Raw genomic sequence first — 23,618 nt, 5'->3', positions numbered from 1 at the left:
ACCCCAAACTCCGCTTTGCCTCCAGCATTTATAATGGTGTTATAAATTAAAAACACTTTATATATTTAAGGGGGGGGTCACACTCAGAGGCTTGCTATGTGAAAGGGGTCACCAGTACAAAAGTTTGAGAACCACTGAGCTTAGGGTGACCAGATGTCCCAGTTTTATAGGGACAGTCCCGATTTTGGGGTCTTTTTCTTATATGGGATCCTATTACCCCCCACCCCCTGTCCTGATTTTTCACACTTGCTGTCTGGTCTCCCTAACTGAGCTATACCATAAGCCCAGTTTTCAGATGCATACACCTTGACGGGATATACAAATCCAGCATTTAGATATTTAAATTCACACTTAGATATACAAAATGTGCATTTAAGTGCTGTTTTGAGACCTCACATGAGAGACATGAACATCCTGCTTCCACATTTGATAAATGATCTCCCCACTTGCAAAATATATATAACTATACTTTAATTTTAATACATAAAAAGTTGATTACAGTATTTCCCCCCCTCAAAATAGGTCTACTCAATTTGTCTATAATCATGCCTGCTAGCATCCTCACCAAGGGTCAGAAGTAGGACTTGCTAGTCCTTGATGGACTCCTAAAAGCAAGTCAAGATTCAGCAACATAAATAAAACAGGACAACCCAGTAATGCAAATAACCAAATTATCTGCCAAATTTTCCTTTTACTGAATGTCAAAGCTCCAAAGAATGAGCCCCTTTTCAGCTGGAGATCCTGGAATGTTTCAGCTGTTTCAGTGTATGAGCCAAGCAGGAATGCTTGAATTTACTGTAGATGCAGTCCTAGAAAACTGCACTCATTATTAGACAACGCTCTTTGCCTGCCAAAACAGCTTCAGTCAACAGCTGACACAATGGGTCATCATACTAGATGGTTGCTGAACAAAAGGGACTGGAATCCCAGTTCTGGACACTGCTGCTTGCTAACATGCAGTCACACTAGAGTAAAAGCCTGGGAAATGGTATAGCTTGCGTCTATTTAGGGCAGAACAAAAACTGATTCAGTCTCCTATAATGCTAAATCTAGGGTAGGAATTTTGTATTTTCATCTATAGTACAATATTTCTGTCTCCCTTAATTCCTCCTAGCCCCATAAGCAGAATAAAGACAGCTTTTGACCATCTGTGAAGCAAATTGGCCTTAGTCAGCTACAGAAGAATCAAGACTCCAGATCCAGATCTCAGCTAATAGACAAGATGTTTTCCAGATTCCATTCATGGATTCTGAAGGGACCCATCCACCCTTTTATAACCTTGTAAACAGAGAAAGCACAGACCAAGAGGTCTTTAAGTGACCATGTACATTAATGAATGTGGATGCATTGGGAAATTTTGTAGGGGGATTGGAAACAGGATGAAGGAATCTGTCTGCTGGGCAAAACCAAACAATACTGCATTCCAAAACAGAAAGATTCTATTCACCTCATTGCTCAGACACCAACCTAATATATGCCCTATAAATACCTAAGATGGAGTATTCAAAAAGCTATCTTGACTCTGATTTAAGAATAAAAATGTCAACATTATGGTTCAATCTGCCTTCCTGAAGCAGACACCCACAGAAGGCTACTTCACAGAGTAAGTGGTCCTTTTGGAGAAGGAACAATAAAATAAAACTAATGGTGAAAACTGTAACTACAGTCTGCCCAGGAGAAAACCTCTCATTTGGCCACAGAAATTAGATTCACTCCTGTCTGCCCCTTTTGTATTTGTGAAATCCCTATTTACAGCCTGATTCAAATCCCATGAAGTCAATGGGAGTCTTTCCACTTATTTCAAAGGACTCTGGATCAGGGTCTTAAACTGTCTCTTTTCAAAATGCTAAGTGATTAGTGCATTGTTAGATATTTATGAAAACTGATTCATATCACACTCTAGTTCTGCTCCAAAGCTCATCATACAGAAAGATGCCCATTGATTTCAGCAGGGGGTTTGTATCAGGCTCTTTGGATATATGTCTGTCTTGGTTTGGTTGTACCATCACTGATACTAACCTCCTTCCTCAGCCCTGTCTCTCACTGCTCTCTCTAGTAATGGAGCTAAGAGGGATGGAGCAGAGTAATATGTGCATATCCAATTCAAGTAAACAAACTATTCTGAGACACTTAAAGGGACACAGTCAATTTAAAACACACACCCTGTTTGAAAACATTTTACTTACAGTACTATTATTACAAGTAATCCCTAAGAATATTGTAATTGAAAGAGATTACAGAAAAATATATATATTTCAGTTTGTTTACTTTGCACGTTTTCAAGCACTTTGTGTATAGTCCCTTTCACCATTTTCAATGTATAGTCAGCAAAGCCCTGATCCTGAAATTGAATTGGCAGAGTCAATGGCAGGATCAAGGCCTTCAGTTTTCCCTATTGCTGGTGTGGGTGGTTTTTCATATCAAGAGGGAAGAACCACACATTTAAAAAAAAAAAAGTGATTGAAAAACCACAGAAGTTGGCAGGTGGTTTGGATAGATGTAGTAGCTGAAAACTATTTTGAACTAAAAAAAAAAAAAGGATAGATGTCATGTTGATTTGCTCCCTATCAGGGAATACATATTTTTCTGCATTACTGTAAAGTAGCCAAGAAAATAGTTAAAAATCAAACAACTATTCTTGCACCAACAGGTGCTTGCATAAAATTATCTGGGATTAAAAAATTCCTGCATAACACCACGCCTTTGATACAGGTATTATAAAATTAATTGGTACTCTAGCCTCCATGGCAAACTGGCCTGAAGACTGAAAAGAATACAAAGGTTCAGGGAATCCATAACCTGATATGATAAAGGGGGTGAGTGTGGGAGAGCACAAGCAAGAGTTCAAAGGATCTAAACCTCTATCAGTAACAAGCCAGAGTCTGCCAAGCATCAAACACATGAGATTACAGACAGACTAGAGCTTTGAAACAGCTCCTGAAAAGAGGTCAAATGTACTCACAATTTAAAAAAAAAAAAAGGGTTGATTAATCCTTATCCTATATTATGATAAGCTCACAACCTATTTGAACAGTTTTTTATAACCATTATTCTGAGTCAGTGGAAAGCATATAAACCAGGATGACTTGGGTTTACTCAATATCAGTTTCAAATTAAAATAAAACTGTAGCCATCTTATATTTCATACTAGATTTTTAACTCGCTATTGAGAGAAGTTTAACTGAACAAATCCCCCACTGTGTGTAAAAAACATTTCAGATCAGTCTTTTTATCACATCATTTCATTAGATTTATAACTGGCCACAAACTAAATTTTTTTTTTTAAATAAATGAATGTATGCATAAATATTTCTAATATTTCAATTTTAAGTGTTCTTTGGGATTGTTAGTCATTTAAATTGTAATATGATCAAGATAGTTTTAAATCAAAATCTACAAAATTTAAAATGTATTTTGTCAAGCAGAAAACCTCTACTAAATCATAATAACGTTTCTATGATGAACATTTTAAAAAAAATTCTCAGCCAAATTCTGAGATCCTTACTTAGAAGCTCATTCTGAAAGATTCTGAAAATCTGACCGTCTCTCAGAAGATGCTGAGTGCCCTCAAATCCAATGAAGTCAAGCCTTTAATTTGTACAAAGTCATTAACCAGGAAAAATTCCCACTGATTTCCATTTCCCTAAATCAGGAGACTTGGTTTTTTCCCCCAGCTCTGCCATGACATGCTCTTATTTGTCTTGGACATGTCACTTCACCAGTTTCTCAGTTTCCCAATCTATACAATGCCTTGAGATCTATGAATTAAGAAAGAAAGCTATATAAAAAAAGCTAAGCATTAACTATTCATATTACTAGGACTCAGTAAAAACTGAGTAAGTATCTCATCATTTGGACCTTTCATCATACTATACAATTCCCTGAAAATGTTGCATACCCCTGTTAAGGTAATATGAAATTAGACCCACACAGTGCAACTGCTCATTATTGGCTGATCTGCCATTCAAAATCAAACACCCTTGACTAGGGATATAGATAGATAGATAGATATGGATCCTCCTTCTCTCCATTCCTGAAAATGAAATAGTGGTCAAATCAGAGTATTTTTCAGCTAACTCTTTAAATGAAAATCACTGTTTCCCAGGGGTGCGGGAACAATTTGCATAGTGGGGGTACTCAGAGTCATTGAACCAAACTGTTACTCCTGGGGGAATTCTGTGCTGCTGCATGTGTGCAGAGTTCATGTCCCTTGCAGATCTCTTTGCTTTCCCACAGAAAAATGACTTTCTGACAGCAAAGGGAATCTGCAAGAGCAGTCATGCACTACTCCCTAGCAGAGCAGGTACATCGTTTCAGGCACCTGGAGCAGCCAGTGAAGAGGTAAATCACCACAAGGCTGGGGACACCCAGGAGCCAGTGGCTCCTATCCTGAGCCAGGATCAGCTGCTAGTCATGGCTGGGCTGAAGGCAGGACAGGACAGGGCTTCCTCTTCCCCTGCAAGGAGTGTCTGGGGCTGTGTCAAATCCACCCCCAGAAACCTCCCCTAGCTTCAGGAAGCTCAGTATCCTCCCCTGCTTCCTGTCCTCATTTCTCCTCTGTTGTGCCGGGGAAGGTTCACTGTACAGGGAGCTGCTCCGCTTTCCACCCAACCCCCATGCATATGGACCTCCCACCATACCCAGACACCCCTGACAAGCTTCACCGGGTACTTCCAGAAGCCTCCTAGCCCTCCATATCCAAACCCCACCTCACTGAATCTCAACCCCTGCTTCTGAAGCCCCCTGCACCCAAAACCCCTGCCTCTGGACCCCCGCCCCTGCACTCAGACCACCCCCCACTGAGCTCCCTGCACTCAAACCCCCACCCTCAAGAGCACAACCCCAAGCCCCACATCCAGACCCTCAATGAGCTCCACCCAGATCCCCACCCCAAACCCCATTCCCCCCACTGAGACCCCCACACTCAGACCCCCCCACTGAGCCCCAACCACCTTCACCTGGAAGCCCCTGCAGAGTCCCATTACCCTTGCACCTTGAAACCTCCCCCCCAACAAGATTCTGTGCATCCAGATCCCCCTACACACATCCCAGACCCCCCCAGAGCTGCCTGCACCCAGATCATCCTACACAGAATCCTCTCACCCACACCTAGATCCCCCCACACTTGGATCCTGTTTGGTTGAGCCTGCCTGCCTCACACCCTAGTGCACCTGGTGCGGAGAGGCAGGCCCCAGGATTTTTCTGGGACAGGTCCAGGCCTTGTGCTGTGTCAGGGTCGGGTCCGGTCTCACCACTGAGTCTGTGTCCTGGGTGGGGAGGGGGCTGCAGGGTGATCCCCCACCTTCAGCAAGCCAGTGGCCTGTGCTCCCCACTGCCATGCTGGAGCCTCTGCATGTATTTATTGACAAATAAAACTTGCAGAATTTTAAAATATTGTGCATATAATTTTTAGGCACAGAAAGCGTCAGGAGTAAACTATAAACTCTGTAGATGATGGAGACCACTTTAAGCCAGGGGGTGTGCCAGGCCAGCACCCCTAGTTCCCCCACCTATGCTGTTTCCCCTCTGTGCAGACAGAGACAGACAAACTGACAAGACCACCTCTGTTTTTGGCATGTTATCATGCTGTTCTAGTCCCATGATTTCTCTGAGTTACCAGGCACATCCACATGAATTATTTCAGAGTTCTTTCCAATAGTAAACATACAACTCGTCTATCTTGTACTACTAATGGATTTATGTAAAAAACGGTAACAGAAGATTAGGACAAGAAGCAGCATCTTAGTATGTGCTCCTCAAACAAAGCAAAATTATGTAATCAATAACAGATCTCATCATTTGTGACTTGACACTCAACATTGTATCTTTCCTTTGGCTGCTGTGTGGAACACGAGCCTGAAGGCACCAGCTGCTTTTGACTTTTAAAATAATAGTCATCATTTACCTATCTTTGTGTACTGAAGCAGTTTCCACAGAGCCCATCTCTAAACTCCGAAATCTCTACACGCCGCAAAGCTCTAAACGCCTAAAATCGAGGCCAGATTTAGTTCAGAGCTACCAAATAGTTTAGATGAGTCAGATGTGAGCTCTTCTCTTTTCTCCCCTCCCCCTGGGAGACAAATACAACCAGCTATTCATTCGTCATCCAAGAAAAAGAACAATGTTGTCAACACAGTAACATGGCAGGCTACTTCTCTTTCTTTGCTAGCTTTCGAAGAGATTAGTTGAAAAGTTTGTCTCCTCGAAATGTTCTACCTCCAGCTGAGCCCGATTCAATTAATTTCCAAAGCAGCTGAGCCCCCTTTGATGCAGTAATCAGGGTAACACATTGTAAACAAGGACCACCACATCAAACTATTAGAACAAATACATGTTATTTTTACACACACATACAAACCCAGCATATTTTTAACAAAGCGCACTGATCATCTGTATATGCAAGTGCAAACGCCAGCTCCGTCAGTCCAAAGTAAATTAGTTGGGATATTTATGGGCAAATTCCAGTGCATCACTATTACCATGGTAACACTTTTCATTTAGTTAATGGCTGTTCATTATATAGACCAAAGATCTCCACATTAAAGTCTCCTAAAAGCACCCCGGTCGAATCATTGTATCATTACTGGGATAACAAAATACAGAGAAAAATAGCGACGTAAAATCTTTAAAGGCTTCTGGTTCAGTGACTTGTCTCTTTGCATAATCTGAAGTTAGACAAGTAATAGGAAGCCACTTACCTCTCTGAAGCGCCTCGCACACTTTCAGATCAGTGCAGCATATCCTTCATTTCGGAGCCAGATCGGTTCGGGAAGGCAGGCAGGCAGACAGACAGACAGACACTGGCAGCTCTCAGTCAGATCTCACAGCTAAACCAGAACCACGTCGATTGAAGAGAATTCTTCTAGTCTTTTGAAGTTCTAATTGAGCAGCCTAGAGCTCTGTATACTGCGTGCAACAGCTCAGCAGCTGCAGACACAGTTCTGAGAGACGCACAAGCCCGCACTCAAGCGGTGATTTACTGCTTTCCAGCCACACCCCTTGGTAGACTGTTCAGGCTGAATCTCGCTGAACCCCCTACATAAATGCTAGTTACATGCGGTGACCTCCCGTTGCCCTTTTCCATGGATTTGAGAACTTTAACTTCTCCCTGTAAGATACCACTGAAGTGATGATTTATCACTTCCACATACAACCTTTCATGGGCAATCCAGACGGCTACTGTCACTTCACTCCCAGATAATGTAATTATATTAGGAGCTATTTTTGCTCACATCTAGTCATGGGTGCAACTAGTTTGCAGTGTAAAGTGTATTGACTGAGACAAAAGCCCACCTACCTGTAAATGGTCGTGACCAATTAAAACAGCAGGTGTTGGGTGCAATAAACAAACAGCTCTTTCCCTCAGTGAATTAACAAGGGCTCATTTACACTGAGAAAAGCAACAGATGTAGAGATCAGGCTGCCCCAAGTAGGCAGAAATGTTGTGTCCCTTGCAACATCACCTGAAGCTACCACTATCTTAACTCTCACTCTGCTGCATCACTGATTTCATGCCTTGATCACTGCAGCCCCCTCCTGTTGTTCACTGCCCGTGCTAGGCTGTTCATAACACAGCAACATGCCTTCCAGGGGCACCACGTAACTGTTCACAGTGGGGGAGGGCAGTGTAAAGGTTCTGGGAGGCATGTGACCACCTCACAGCGGTTTTCAAACTGTAGGGCATGCCACCCTAGGGGTGAGTGATGACACCAGGTGGCTCAGACTAGCCCCATATGGTGGGGTTCAGGGAGGGAGCGCCACCTCCACCCCTGACTCACTTCAGCAAGCCACCCAGCCTGTCTGAGTTTGGGGGGTGCAACCAAAAATCTGGGGTGGAGGGTACATGAGCCCACATGCCTCCCACCCCAGGGATTGCCTGTGAATTGCCTTCTCACCTCTAGATGTAACATTCATGCCAAGTGTGCCTGTCTCCTTTGTGACTTGTCGGAAATCCCCTGGAGCTTGAGGATGATTGTCTTCCATAAAATGATAGCCAGTTATCCCTGGTGGATCCGCAGGTGGCTAATGAAGCTTAGCTGATCCAGGGTCCACAGATTTTGTCACAGTTGGGGCAGATATTTCCCAGTGGAAGGGGCTGATCCACAGAGAATAGCCACGTGCTAACTACATTCTGCTACCAGCATTAGCTCAAGTGACTGTAGCCTTTGCTTAGAACCTAGAGGTCTTGGGTTCAGACCTGACTGTTGCTAATGTCACACTTACAGGGCTAGCCACCCTTCTGGTCTCTGAGTACATGCCTTTACCTTTCCCCTCATGAAATCATGCAATTCTCCCACTGTCAGACCAGGACCTAAACTACAGAACCCTGTGTATCAACCATGCTAACCAGCAGGTCTGACTGGATTCAGTATCTGTGGTTCTTCCCTTCAGGAGCATATGAAGACCCAAAACCAAACTACTATTTATTTAGCCACAGAACAAAGCAAACAAGATAAAGGGGATTTTTAAAACAAGGGGTCTGCATGCTTGCTTTTCTTACCTAAGGCCCTAGGCAGGTCTGTCAGGCCCCCAGACTCCTAACCTCTGGATCTCAATCTGTTCCCTTTTCTTTTTCTCTCCCTGGCCTTAAGGACCTCTCTCTAAATCCAGCCAAAAGCTTCTGTTCTCAGTTTCCTGCAGCTTCTTTGTCCTGCTCTCCAAAACCCACCAGCTGAGCTCAGCAGTGTGTCTGGAGGTGGAACCTGAAAGCCAATGGCTCTTTCACTGTCCCTTAAGTGTTGGTGGATAGACAACTCAGTGAAGTCATTATACTATTTTCCTGCCTATGTGCAAACAGCCTCTTCTTGAATTAACTTAATGTATTACATTAAACCCCTTATAACAACCAGGCAAGCATACAGAACATATAGTGTTCATAAATTATTACAGTCACCTTCAAATCTATCACTGACCTAATCAGAGGATTATTGCTTACATGCAGAGGTAGGCACATCATCCTGAAAGATCTTTCTGGGACTGCTACTTTTTTCAAAGATATGCTCACATTCCATATTGGATCCCTCTTTTTCTCCTTTGTTAGATGCTGATCCTTTGTGCTGTCTCCAGTTATCCAGAACAATCCAGAACTCCCTCCAAGATTTAGTCAGGGGTATATTGTAGAAGTCATGGACAGGTCATGGGCCATGAATTTTTGTTTGCTGCCTGTGATCTGTCCAGGACTTTTACTAAAAATACCCATGACTAAAACATAGCCTTAGCCATAATGTATAGGTGGTGAACGTGAAATCCCTGGATAGTGGATTTAATTTCTGCCAGGCACTCAGAATAACCTCTCTCTAAGCTTATTTTTTATGCATTATCCTGAGTATTTATCTGTCTTCAATCAGACCTATCTAAAATTGGATGAAATGTTACATTTAAATCACTTCACAACAGAATGAAATCCAGAGTGAAACTTGTCAAGATAGTAATAAAACATGGACCTGAATCTGGAGCATAGATGGAGCCTATGCCCATCAAGAACCTTTAACTGAGAACAAGTGCTTTAGGGATGGGGAGATAAAGGAGGAGGCTGGGACTGAGTACTCTTCTGAAGAAAGAACAATAGCAGGACAACCTGAGAGCTGAGTGGAAGTCAGGAAAGGGGGCTTTGCTATGGGAGTGGGGAGTAGAATTCCTCCAGAGAAGAGGAGAGGGTCAGGAATATTTGTGATGGGAAAGGAGTAGCCAAGCCCCCCCAAGCTGGAAATAAGGGAAGATAGGGCACTGAATGGGTTACAGAAGAGTTAAGATCAGATCAGGTACCTGTGCTGAGAGATAGCACATAGGTGGGAATCACCTTCAGGACCTCAGTGCAGTTTATACCTCTGCACAGTGTTCTAAGAGCAGACTCAATTTCTGTCTGTAGGGGTTGTTGGTATTTGTTTGTTTGTTTTTTGTCAGCTCAGGCTGCTGAGGTTATTTTCAAACTGTAGTTTCATTTTCTCATTTTATGGTAAAATTTTCAAATAAATCCTAAAGAACAAAAATTAAAGAAGCTATCCCACAGACAAGCTATGGGGAACAAAGATCCTTCAGCAGAGGTTTCATTAAAGGGATCTAGTTTAGTTCTCAAAATGAGTTAAATGTACCAAGTACAACACTTACCCTTCAGTCCCCTGGCCAATTGTGATAGCTTTACAAATCACATTTTCCTGTTTAAAACAACACTTCCCCTCCCCTTCCACTGTGGAAAACACACACACACACACACACACACAGAGAACAGGTAAAACTGTGAAACTGAGTATACACAGTGTTCTTAAATGCACAAAGTAAATAGACTGGGGGGAAAAGCAATTTCTCTCTTGAGGTGTAGTTTGTAATAGGTAATAAAAGGGTATGGACAGTATCATTTTTTTAAAAATTGATGGTTTCCCTTTACATTTTAGCAGCATACAGTGTAGTGCTCCTAACCTGATCTAACACTCATCAAATCTAATCTTCAAAATGTAAACTGAGTGGCTCCAAAAGGCACTGGAAGGATCCCCTCCCCTTACTGCACAATAGGCCAGATGCATTATGGAGAAATTCTCCTTCTGATAAAGCATCAGGTAGTGGTTGCTGCCAGAGGCAACATACAAGAGTCGATGGAGCAGTGGTCTGATCTGGCACTGGAAAGAAATGTACATGGCCTCTACCCTATATTCTATTAATACAATGCATAATGTACAATAGCAGCAGCCAGAAGGTTTTGCTGCTAAGGGCCATATCTTTTCTGTCAGGCTTCTGCTAGTGTTGGATGAATAGCTTAAAAATCAAAATAAAGCAACTGGTATTTACTGGCCATACAACTGCCTTTATAAAAGAAGAAATTAGAGATGGACCTGAGTTGAGACACCTGATTCAGTCCTGCCCACCTTCCTCCTGAACTTTTGGTAAGTTCAGACCTTGGTCCAACTTTTGATCAGAACATCACAACCCAGGACCGCATCTCTAAAACAAGTGCGCTAGACTAAGGGTATGTCTACACTACGGGATTATTCCGATTTTACAGAAACCGGTTTTTTAAAACAGATTGTATAAAGTTGAGTGCACGCGGCCACACTAAGCACATTAATTCAGCGGTGTGCGTCCATGTACCGAGGCTAGCGTCGATTTCCTGAGCGTTGCACTGTAGGTAGCTATTCCATAGCTATCCCATAGTTCCCACAGTCTCCCCCCGCCCATTGGAATTCTGGGTTGAGATCCCAGTGCCTGATGGGGCAAAAAACATTGCCGCTGGTGCTTCTGGGTACAGCCTCACCCCTCCCTCCATGAAAGCAGCAGCAGCCAACTGTTTCGCGTCTTTTTTCTTGGGTGAACTGTGCAGACGCCATTCCACGGCAAGCATGGACCCTGCTGAGCTCAAGACAGCAATCATGGATGTTTTAAACACCTTGTGCATCCTCGTGCAGTCAATGTTGAACCGGGACCTGCAAAGCCAGGCGAGGAGGCGGCGGCTACGGCAGAGCAGTGACGAGAGTGATGAGGACGTGGACACAGAATGCTGTCAAACTGCGGGCCCCTGCGCTTTGGAGATCCTGCTGGTAATGGGGCAGGTTCTAGCCATTGAACTCCGATTTTGGGCCTGGGAAACAAGCACAGACTGGTGGGACCACATAGTGTCAGGGCTGACCAGAGGATTCAGGGGGCCTGGGGCAAAGCAATTTTGGGGGCCCCTTCCATAAAAAAAAGTTGTAATACTATAGAATACTATATTCTTGTGGGCAGTGGCGTAGGCAGGTTCTAACATCAGGGGGAGCGAACACATAAAAAAAGGTGCCACTCAACATATCAAATTACTAATTACATCCACTCCCTCCCACTTCTTGCCCCCCTCAGAACCTCCAACATCCCCCCACTCCTTGTCCCGTGACTGCCCCCTCCTGGGACCCCTGTCCCTAACTGCTCCCCTAGGGCACTACCTCCTAGCTCTCCCCTGACTGCCCTGACCCTTATCCACACCCCTGCCCTTAGACAGACTGCCAGGACTCCCACGCCCCATCAAACCCCTCCCTGCCCCCTGACAAGACCCCCAATATACACCAAGACACACCCCTTAATCCAAAGTGGGGGGGGGCGAGGGACCACGCACAGCTCCTGCCATTGAGGGTACATGGGTAGCTGCTTCTGCCCTAGCACCTGGATTTAATGTTTAGCCAGAAGCCTTTGCGAGCAGGCGGAGGGATACTGCTAGCAAAGGGAGCGTTTGATTTTAGAGTCTGATCCAAACAGACCTAGCAGAGAACACAATAGCTCTGCCTCTGCCATCCCAGCACAGAGCCTATAAACAAGAGAGGCAGAGACGTGCTTAATACAGTGCATGCGGTGGAGAGGGAGCACAGACAAGGGACAGGGCATGGAGAAAAACCACAGACAGGGAGAGAAGAAGAAAGTGAGGCAGGAGGAGAAGCCAGGAGGCTGTGTCTCTGGAGGGAAGGCCTGGGGGAGGGGCGTTCAGATGCAGCATGTTAATGAGACCCTTGCAAACACAAGGGAAAGAAGCAGGGAAGGGATTGCAGAGGACAAGCCGGGCTACTCACTCAGTATCCCCTGTGGGGCCCTGGGCATTGGGTAGCAGGGCCCAGGAAATGAAAAATCTCTTAACCACACAGAATTGTTAACTGCTCCCAAATCCTTTGCCATGGCTGCAAGCTTAGAAGAGCTTAAGCTGTGAGATGCATGGCCTTCCTCAATACATATCTCTTGTGCAGTGCCTCAAGCAGGTTTGCATTGTATGACCCAGATGAAAAGCCCAGCAGAGAAAGCTTGCAACTTTTCCAGCTCTTTCAGCAGCCTTCAGGCATGGGTGGCAAGTTTGTAGAAATTTTGGCGGTGCCCAGAACCCGCCCCCCCCAACTCCGCCCCCCAAACTCCACCCCCACCTGCCTAAGGCTCTGGGAGGGGGTTGAGGGGGAAGGTCTGGGGTGCAGGTCCTGGGCTGGGGATTAGGGTGCAGGAGGGGTGCAGGCTTTGGGATGGAGTTTGGGTGCTGGGTGCAGGCTCCAGGCTGGGGCAGGGGGTGGGTGTGCAGGAGGGGGTGAAGGGTGCAGGCTTTGGGGCGGAGTTTGGGTGCAGGCTCTGGGCTGGGGGTGTAGGAAGGGGTGAGGGGTGCAGGCTCTGGGAGGGAGTTTGAGGGTGGGAAGGGGTGTGTGGGAAAGGGGAGGTGGTGCACGCTCCGGGAGGGGGTGCAGGCTCTGGGAGGGAGTTTGGGGATAGGAGGAAATGCAAGGGTGAGGGCTGTGGGGCTGAGGATGAGGGATTCATGATGCAGGAGGGGGCTCAGGGCTAGGGCAGAGGGTTGGGGTGTGGGGTGAGGGCTGTGGGGCTGAGGATGGGTGTGGGGTGAGGGCTGTGGGGCTGAGGATGAAGGATTCATGATGTGGGGGGGCTCATGGCTGAGGCAGAAGATTAGGGTGTGGGGAGATAAAGGGTTTTGGGCGTTGGAGAGGCTCAGGGCTAGGGCAGAGGGTTGGGGTGTGGGGTGAGGGCTGTGGGGCTGAGGATGAGGGGTTCATGATGTGGGGGGGCTCAGGGCTGAGGCAGAGGATTAGGGTGTGGGGGGATGAGGGGTTTGGGGCATTGGAGAGGCTCAGGGCGAGGGCCGAAGGGCAGGGTAAGGGCAGCCTGCCCTGCCAGTAGGGGATGGAAGACAGCAGTTCTGCTGGGAGCCGTTCTACTCCGGCAGCAGAAGCAGGCAGGGGAGAGGTGCCACGCTGCTTTCTGTCAGGCGGGGTGCGGGGGGAGACCCACGGGGGCCGGGGCCAGGGCCTGATCCAGGCAGGGCCGGGGGAGAGACCCAGGTCCAAATATTGATGGAGCAGGGCCCCCAGCCCTGAATATTCCTGGTGCTTGAGCACCGCAAACATATATAACCTGCCGCCTATGCCTTCGGGGCCTTTAAATCACTCAGGCTGCATCTTCCAACTAAAATGCATTAATAATACAGCTCAGGCAAGCAGGCTGGGGGCCGTGCAGGCTGCCCAGGCCAGCTGATAGTACTTCCCACTGAAGGCTGCTTTTCTATGCTTGTGTTTTGCTGTTGGAAAGAGGCCCAGACTTCCTCCCATCTAACTCCCCTTGCTCCCTGACTGCCCCAGCCCCTCTCCCCACCCGAACCATCCCACCCGCCCCCTGCTCCCTGACTGCCCCTGGGACTCCTCTTACCACCATGCAGCTCCAGCCCCTGGCTGCCTCTGGAGCCCAAGTTAATCACGCTGCCAGCACACAGCCCCTACTCCACAAGGTGCTGAGGGAGCGCGAGGGGGCGGGGTCTGGCTGCTGGAGGCCCAATGGGAGCAGCTCAATAGGCCCCGGCAGCCAATCAGCAGTGCCGCCCTATGCATGGAGGGGAGGGAATTCCGGACCTTTCTACCTTCTTACAAATTCCCGCTAAGGCCACTTTAGGGGAATGTGCTCAATGGGGGAGTGGCGGCCCCCTCGGTTCCCTCCTTAGCTGCTCTCCTGTTGTGGGGGCCCCTGCAAGACCTGGGGCCTGGGGCAAACTGCCCCACTTGCCCCCCCCTCTGGGCAGCCCTGCATAGTGTTGAAGGTGTGGGACGATTCCCAGTGGCTGCGAAACTTTCACATGCGTAAGGACACTTTCATGGAACTTTGTGACTTGCTTTCCCCTGCCCTGAAGCTCCAGAATACCAAGATGAGAGCAGCCCTCACAGTTGAGAAGCGAGTGGCAATAGCCCTCTGGAAGCTTGCAACGCCAGACAGCTACCGGTCAGTTGGGAATCAATTTGGAGTGGGCAAATCTACTGTGGGGGCTGCTGTGATGCAAGTAGCCAAAGCAATCACTAAGCTGCTGCTACAAAAGGTTGTGACTCTGGGAAATGTGCAGGTCATAGTGCATGGCTTTGCTGCAATGGGATTCCCTAACTGTGGTGGGGCGATAGATGGAACCCATAAACCACAAGGAGTACTTTTCCATGGTGCTGCAAGCACTGGTGGATCACAAGGGACGTTTCACCAACATCCACGTGGGATGGCCGGGAAGGGTTCATGACGCTCGCGTCTTCAGGAACACTACTCTGTTTAAACGGCTGCAGCAAAGGAATTACTTCCCAGACCAGAAACTAACAGTTGGGGATGTTGAAATGCCTGTAGTTATCCTGGGGGACCCAGCCTACCCCTTGATGCCTTGGCTCATGAAGCCATACACAGGCAGCCTGGACAGTAGTCAGGAGCTGTTCAACTACAGGCTGAGCAAGTGCAGAATGGTGGTAGTATGTGCATTTGGCCATTTAAAGGCACGCTGGCGCACATTACTGACTCGCTCAGACCTCAGCCAAACCAATGTCCCCATTGTTATTGCTGCTTGCTGTGTGCGCCACAATCTCTGTGAGAGTAAGGGGGAGACCTTTATGGTGGGGTGGGAGCTGAGGAAAATCACCTGGCTGCTGATTACGCACAGCCAGACACCAGGGCAATTAGAAGAGCACACCAGGAAGCGGTGCGCATTAGAGAAGCTTTGAAAACCAGTTTAATCAGTAGTCAGGGTACAGTCTGACTGTTGTGTTTCTTTCTCCTTGATGAAACCCTCCCCCCCTTGATTGACTCATTCCCTGTAAGTAACCCACCCACCCACCCCTTCGATCACAGCTTGCTTTCTAAGGAAATAAAGTCACTCTCGTTTAAAAATCATGTATTCTTTATTACTTAATTATAAAAAGAGGGAGAGAACTGACAAGATAGCCCGGGTGGGGTTTGGGAGGAGGATAGTAGGGAAGGAAAAGGCCACTAAAAAAATTTCATAATAATGAGAGCCTTTTGGTTGGGCTGTCCACTGGGGTGGAGTGGGCAGGTGCCTGGAGCCTACCCCCACGAGTTCTTACTCGTCTGGCGGGTAAGGAGGCTAAGGAACATGGTGAGAGGGGAGGGTGGTTATACAGGGACTGCAGAGGCACTCTGTGATCCTGCTGCCATTCCTGAAGCTCCACCATATGCCGGAGCATGTCAGTTTGATCACGCAGCAGCCCCAGAGTTGCATCCCGCCACCGCTGATCTTCCTGCCGCCTCCTCTCATCTCGAGCGTCCTCCTGTCCTCATGGTCACTGGTATCTTTCCTGTACTTTGCTACCATGTCCTTCCACTCATTCAAATGAGCTCTTTCATTGTGGGTCACTTCCATGATTTTCCGAAAACATTTCTTCTCGCGTCTTTTTTTTCCGCCGCCTTATCTGAGATAGCCTTCAGGACGGAGTAGGGAGGCTTGAAAAATTTGCAGCAGCATGAGGGAGGGAAAAAAGGGAGAGAAGTATTTAAAAAGATACATTTTAGAGAACAATGGTCATACTCTTTCATGGTGAACAACACTATTCACCTTACATAGCACATGTGTTTTCACTACAAGGTCGCATTTTGCATCTTAATATTGAGTGCCTGCGGCTTTGGTGTTACAGATCACAGACGCAGGTCCGGGCAGCAGAATTCAGCTTGCATGCGGCCATGGTAAGCTATTGTCTTTCGTCTTCTGCAGCCTTCATCTATCCAGCGCCCTCCTTTCCCAAATAGCAAGCAAAGCCCGTTGAGTGCTGCTTCTTTCATGTTAATGTGCAGCAGCAGAAACCACCCCTTGGCTGGTATCATAGAAGATCACTGCTAAACACCCCCGTTTCCCCCCTCCCCAATCACGTGGCTGGTAGCAGGAAAGATCCCTGCTAGCCAAACGCAGAAAAGCTCAGCGCCAATCGCCCTCCTATTTACCCCCGCTTGGTTACCTGCAGGGAAGGATTTCTTTTAAGCCACAGGCAAACAGCCCAGTAGGAATGGCCATCTCTGTCCGCTTACTTAAATTCCTGAATTTCAACCAGGTTACCATGAACGATATCACTCTCCTGAGGATAACACAGCGAGATAAAGAACGGATGTTGCTTTAATGCCAGCAATCACTGGGACCATACGCAGCTAGGTTTTGTCATGCAATGATACCAGATTACTTGCTACATGCATGGCGTGGTCAAGTGTCCTACCATGGAGGATGGAATAAAGCAGCGCTGCCCAGAAACCTTCTGCAAAGGCTTTTGGAGTACCTCCAGGAGAGCTTCATGGAGATGTCCCTGGAGGATTTCCGCGCCATCCCCAGACATGTTAACAGACTTTTCCAGTAACTGTACTGGCTGCGAATGCATCCCAAGTCCTCAGGGCAAATTAATCATTAAAAAACGCTTGCTTTTAAACCATGTCTTATATTTACAAGGTACACTCACCAGAGGTCCCTTCCATGGCTTCGTTGTCTGGGATAGTTGCTTGGGAGGGCTGGGAGAGTAATTCCGTCAGGGTGAGAAAAAGCTCCTGGCTGTTGGGGAGAACGGAGTGGTGTGTGCTCTCTACAGGCTCGTCCTCCTCTTCCTCCTCATCTTCCCCATCTGCAGAATCCTCAGCCATGGCTGCGATTACCACCCCCACCTCGGAATCCAGGGACAGGGGTGGGGTAGTGGTGGCAGACCCCCCTAGAATTGCATGCAGCTCAGCATAGAAGCTGCATGTTTTCGGCCCTGCCCCGGACCTTCTGTTTGCTTCTTTGGTTTCTGGTAGGCTTGTCTGAGCTCCTTAACTTTCACACGGCACTGTACTGAGTCCCTGGTGTGGCCTCTCTGCATCATGGCCTTTTTTCAAACATTTTTTCAAATGTTTTTTCATTTCGTCTTTTGGAACGGAGTTCTGTTAGCACAGAATCCTCTCCTCATACAGCGATCAGATCCAGTACCTCCCGTGCAGTCCATGCTGGAGCTCTTTTTCGATTCTCAGGAGACTGCATTGTTACCTGATGAGCTCTGTGTGGTCATCTGTGCTGATGATCTCTCCACGCTGGGTGAACAGGAAATGAAATTCAAAAGTTCGCGGGGCTTTTCCTGTCTACCTGGCCAGTGCATCCGACTCCAGATTGCTGTTCAGAGCGGTCAAAATGGTGCACTATGGGATAGCTCCCGGAGGCCAATACCGTCGAATTGCGGCCACACTAACCCTAATCCGACATGGCAATACTGATTTCAGCGCTACTCCCCTCGTTGGGGAGGAGTACAGAAATCGGTTAAAGATCCCTTTATATCGCTATAAAGGGCTTCGTTGTGTGGACGGGTGCAGGGTTAAATCGGTTTAACGCTGCTAAATTCAGTTTAAATGCGTAGTGTAGACCAGGCCTAAGTCCTGGTGCAGTGATACTCAGACCTCAGCGGTTCAGGAGCCCAATTAGCAATCATCATTGCCCAAAAGAGCCACAGTAGTGTGAATTCATTATTCCATTTACTATAGTACTGTATATTTGTATTTAAGCAGTATGATAGGGGAAATATTTAGTTTTATATCTATATATTATATATTGATATATTATTCTCTCAGCAAAATGACTGACCAAGTATTATTTCATCAACTACAATTGATTAATAGCATAGTAAAAACATCCTAATTGGTTAATAATTAAATCAGTGTTTTAATATCACAAGCTGCAAAGTGCTGCAGGAGACATTGAAGAGCCACTTGCAGCTTGCGCGCCTCAGTCGGAGCATCACTGCCTGGTGTAAGAGTGCGTAACTCTATTGACTTCAACTGGATGAATTTGGCCCGAGGAGTTTATTTTTCTTTTTTACTTTGAGGTAAGAACACCTGATCTTAAAAATCAAAGATTCTAAAGGTACTGGAATCCATCTCACTAACCTCACCAGAGGACAAAATAACCCACTCCTAACCAGACACTGCCTCCAACATCAGAATGTACAGGTAGAAACAGTGGTGAGCTGGAGCTGGTTCCCACCGGTTCATGGGAACCGGTTGTTAAATTTAGAAGCCCTTTTCGAACCGGTTGTCCCTCGCGGGACAACCCGTTCGAAAAGGGCTTTTAAAATTTAACAAAAGCTCCAGCAGCTCCTTGCCCTTCCCCCAGCCTCAGCTCACCTCACTCTGCCTCTGCCTCCTCCCCTGAGCACTCCCCCAGCTTCTCCTCCCCCTCCCCGGCTTCCCGCGAATCAGCTGTTCGGGCGAGAAGCCAGGGAGGGCTGAGAAGGAAGCAGCGGCTTCCCGCAGGTGAGCTGGGGCAGGGGGGTGGGGGCGCGAGTAGGGCTCTAGGCACCGCACAGCTCTGGCCTGGCTCCCAATCCCAACCCCGTCCTTGAGTGGCGCAGCTCCGGCCTGACCCCGGCCGGCGCATGTGCAGCCCTGACATCGGCCGGGTGGTGCAGCTCTGGCCCGGCCCGGCCCAGCCCCGGCTGAGCGGCTCCGGCCTGGCCCCCACCTCGAGGCAGTGCGGTAAGGGAGCGGGGGGGGGGTGTTGGATAGAGGGCAGGGAGTTGGGGGGGTGGATTAGTGTCGGAGCAGTCAGAGGGCAGGGAAAAGGGGGATTGAACGGGGGCAAGGGTCCTGGGGGGGGGAATAAGGAAGGAGCAGGGGTTGGATGGGGCGGTGGGGGGCAGTCAGGGTACAGGGAAGGGGGGTGGATGGGGCAGGAGTCCTGGGGGGGGCTGTCAAGGATCGTGGGGGGTTGGATGGGGCATGACCCCCAGGGGGTGGGGAGGGCATGACCCCCTCATGGGGTGAGGAGGAGGGAACCGGTTGTTAATATTTTGGCAGCTCATCACTGGGTAGAAATAATACATTACAGACCTTTCATGATGGCTGGGGCATATGGCTGCATTGATGGAGCAGTGGGAGAATGGGAAAGAAATACGGTGGAGGCAAGAAAGATATGGGAGCCTCAGCTAGGGCAAGAGAGCAAATATGGAAGTGTGGGGCGAGTGACTGGAATATGGGGTAGAAGTGGGAGAAGAAAGCTTGAGCAAGGGGCTAAAGAGGGGCATGGAGAAAACAGAACAGGAAAGGGTAGACAGGGAATAGAAAGCAGAAGTAAGGGAGCCAGGAGAAGCAAGAGAGCTGTGACTGGGAGCTAAAGGGAGATTACGGAAGAAATGAGTGAGAAAGGAGAAAGGCGGAGGCACAAAAAACCATGGAGAGAGAGATTTAGAGCCTGATCCAAAGTCCATTGAAGTCAATTGAAAGACTTGCATTGACTTCCATGGTCTGTAGATCAGGCCCTAGATGGCGAAAGAGAACAGGACACGGGAAAAAGCCATGAAAGGAAAGACTATCACATGGGGAAAGAGGGAGGACAAAAACCAATCAGTAGATTTCAAATTGGTTTTGTTTAAACAGAAAGTTTGGTAACAAAATATTATACAAACCCAAATGTGGGGGCGGGCTGAGGACTCCTCATTGTTTTTGGGGGGTGGACAGTGGAGTCTAGTGTCCCTGTCACATGTACGGAGGAGAGGATAACAAAACAAATAGAACCACGTAAATCCAACATGGGCCCCTTTTTGAGTATATCTGAGTATTTCTGAGCCAAGGTTTTTGATATGTTTGTTGGTGTTTTAACTCCATATAGTTTATCAAATTGTTTCCTACAATTCCAAATAAACAGTAGATAGGCTTCCTTCTTCAGGTTTTGGTTTTGTTTGTCTAAGAACCTTCTAAAACACAGAAGATTGCACTTGACATGTCACAATTTTCTGGGGGGAGGATGCCTACTACATTTATGTTTTTATTGTCTTCCCAAAGCATCCTCACTTTTGTTTGCCTAGCTACAAGCCTGAGCAGTTCTAAGACATGCTCACTGCTAATATTGCCACATAGCTCAAGAAACAAACAATATAAATGCCAGAAAGAGAAAAGCAGGGAGACTTTGGGCTTGTCTACGCTACAGGAACTATACTGTCACCGCTATGGTGCCGTAGCTATGTTGACATAACCACACAGTAGAGAACAGCAGTTCTCAACTCGTGGCCCATGCGTCACATGCAGCCCAAAAACATGCAAAATTTGCCGTTCTGGTCTGAAAGGGGGTGGGGCTGGCTGGGAGGAGACAGCCTCCGGCAGCCTGCTGGAGTGCTACTGCCAGCAGGGAACTGGTGAGTGCCGTAGTGGGGAAGGGTGTGGGAGAATGGGTCTCTGGGCAGGTTTGTGAGGAGGGGGAGCACTCTGGGCAGTGAGGGGGGGGGGTTCTGGGAACTAGGGGTTTGTGGGGGTGCTCTCCCCTCTAGGAGGGGTCCCTTGGCAGGGGGTGCTGGGCATGGGGGACTGTGGAGGGTTTTTTTTGGGAGGGGGCTGTGGTTCTCAACCTGTGGCCCACATAACACATTGTGGTGCCTGAGAACCACTGTTATAGACACAGCCTACACCAATAAAAGGGCTTTTTCCATTGGTGTAGGACCACCACCTCCCGAAGAAACAGTAGCTAGGTTGACTGAAGCATTCTTCTGTTGACTTAGTTGCATCACTGGGTATTATGAAGCATCACTACATCGCCCAGGGGTGTGGATTTTTCACACTCCTGAGCATTGTAGCTATATCAACCAAACACTAAGTATAGCTCAGACCTTTAAAAATATATAAAAGAACAAGGTTGCTCAAATGACACTGGAATCTCTTCTCTTATCAATGTCTACAGTTTTACGGGGGCAAGACCGACAACCACCACTGGGGCTTACACACAGCAATCCTTGCCATACTGATGGATGAGTAGAACCCATCACCTTCATGTGGCTGTCTTTCTGGAAAATACTGAGGCTAATAGAAGAAGGAAACCTTTTGCAATCATGAGCAAAACCAGACAACTCTGGCTGGAAATGGAAGTTGATCTCTGGCCTGGTGATACAGACCACAACCACTAGGTCAATTAGGCAAAATAAAAAGAACCAACATCAGAAAAAATACCTTTTAAAGGTGACATACAGAGGAGGGGGGAAAGGTGGGGGCTTGTGTACTTCTGTGCTTTTTTATGATATGTATAAAGAAGGCCTATATTTTGTAAAGGTTCTTTTTCTGCTTGTTTCTTTCATTAGAAATTCAGGTCTTGTCCACTCTGGAAGATTCTACAGTCACTGAGAATTAGTGAAAGGATAACATCACATGATTCAAAACAAGGAAAGGAGTTTTTGAGAGAGGAAGGGATTTTTAGTAAAACTGTTAAATTTGTTTTGGTTACATCTGTTTAACTTCACTGCCTAATTAACACTTTTGGAAAAGGAAATCTTTGTTAAAATATTTGATATACCTACCACCTCAACTAAGGTTCACAATAAACATCCTTTAAGATATCCAGAAGGTCCTCCAGCAAAACCAACAAAGACCAGACTTGATATTTCTGATATTTCTAAGGTTAAAAAAAGGTGAAAATAAGCCTTTAAAAACAGACACACACACTTCCTCTTCTGCCCCATTAAAAAAAAAAAAGAGTAAAAAGGGCACACCCTCAATTAGAAGTCGTCGTCTTAGGTCACCTTTAAAGCTAATTAAAGAAGATATTCACAGGGTACATCTATACAGCAATTAAAGATCAGCAGGTGACCCAGGCTCACAGGGCTGTGTAGACATTTGGGCTCAAGTTGGAGCTCAAGCTCTTGGACCCTGGCAGAGGGGAGACTCCCAGAGCTTGGGCTCCAGCCTGAGCCTGAACATCTACACAGAAACTTTACAGTCCTGCAGCCTGAGCCCAAGTCAGCTGATCCAGGCCAGAAACAGATGTTTAATTGCTGTGTACACATATCCACAAGAGACTTAGCCAGTGGCTCCTATCCAAAATCCACCAGATTTCCTCAGAAATTACCATGGATATCAGAGAAAACTGAACTCATTGTGAAAAATTCTTAGTTGGTTTAAACTGGTGTAGCTCAATCAGCTCCAATTACATCAGCTAAGAATCTGAGTCTAGAGTCTAGAATTTAACAGAAACCACCATCAGGAAAAAGAAGAGGACAATAGATAAATTTGTAGTCAATATACTAGATTCTGATGTACTATTCAGAAGTGAAAAGCTAACATTTAAGTATACTACTTTTTTATAGCCTACCAGATAGAGCTGTTTGAAGTTTGCCAGTGTTGGTTTACTGGGTTTCACTGCAATGTTTTTCAACAGTTTTGATCATTGTGAGTTCTCAGCTCTTGAATTTTCAGGTTTCAGCGAACCCAAAGAACTCGCATAAGATTAGGTCAGAAACACTGAGTTTTGCCTGGTATCAACATGAAACCACAATTCAGGCCAAATTCACTTAAACTGAGTTCAGAGCCACTCTAGAAACTGACGTAAGAGGCTTAAAAACCTTTTCACATATCCAAGCTGACTTTTGAACTGGTGATGAAACAAGAAAGCAGATAAGATTTGGATGGTCTGAGGGTTCACTGCAAACATATGACATAGTCCAGATAGCAATCCTTAACTAGCACACTCATCATTGCTGGTCATGAGAGACAGGATTATGGCGAGAGTGAAGGACTTGGAGTCAGGAGAACCAGGTTATAGGTGTAGCTCTGTGTCACCTTGTAAGAAGTCATTTAACCTTCCTACACTTCCATTTACTAATCTAAACTACCTACCTCACTGAAGTGTTGTGAATATTTGTCCATTATAGCACTTTAAAAGAGTATCAGATGGAAGGTGCTAGGGAAGTACAAATATTTTCCTCGCAGCATAGGGGAACATTTCTTGCTGCTCTGACTGGACTAATTCTGCTACTGTTTAATGGAAAATGTATAAAACTATGCCACAGAATCAAATCAATTTTAGGATGTGAACTGGTCTCTACTGATTGATTTAACTGTCCTGTAAATTTCCAGGCAGTGTAATTTATAGACGAGTAACT

The 23,618-nt window shown here is 46.7% G+C and overlaps 1 protein-coding gene across 8 annotated transcripts in view; it reads right to left on the bottom strand.

Moving 5' to 3' along the window:
• Positions 1-23,618, bottom strand: part of BCAR3 (BCAR3 adaptor protein, NSP family member) — a 204,749-nt gene that overhangs the window by 99,095 nt on the left and 82,036 nt on the right. Inside the window, exon 1 of one of the 8 annotated variants that reach the window (XM_039485760.1) lies at positions 6,699-7,257. The exons of 6 other annotated variants lie outside the window; for them this stretch is intronic. The gene's annotated coding sequence lies outside the window, so the exon portion shown is untranslated. Of the gene's footprint in view, positions 1-5,905; positions 6,152-6,698; positions 7,258-23,618 lie in introns of those variants that run through there. One more of the 8 variants, XM_039485761.1, reaches the window with a different exon arrangement.

This window comes from Mauremys reevesii, linkage group 8 (genome assembly GCF_016161935.1).
Source record: "Mauremys reevesii isolate NIE-2019 linkage group 8, ASM1616193v1, whole genome shotgun sequence".
NCBI classification, from domain to species: domain Eukaryota; kingdom Metazoa; phylum Chordata; order Testudines; family Geoemydidae; genus Mauremys; species Mauremys reevesii.
This window is presented reverse-complemented; position numbering and strand designations above follow the sequence as displayed.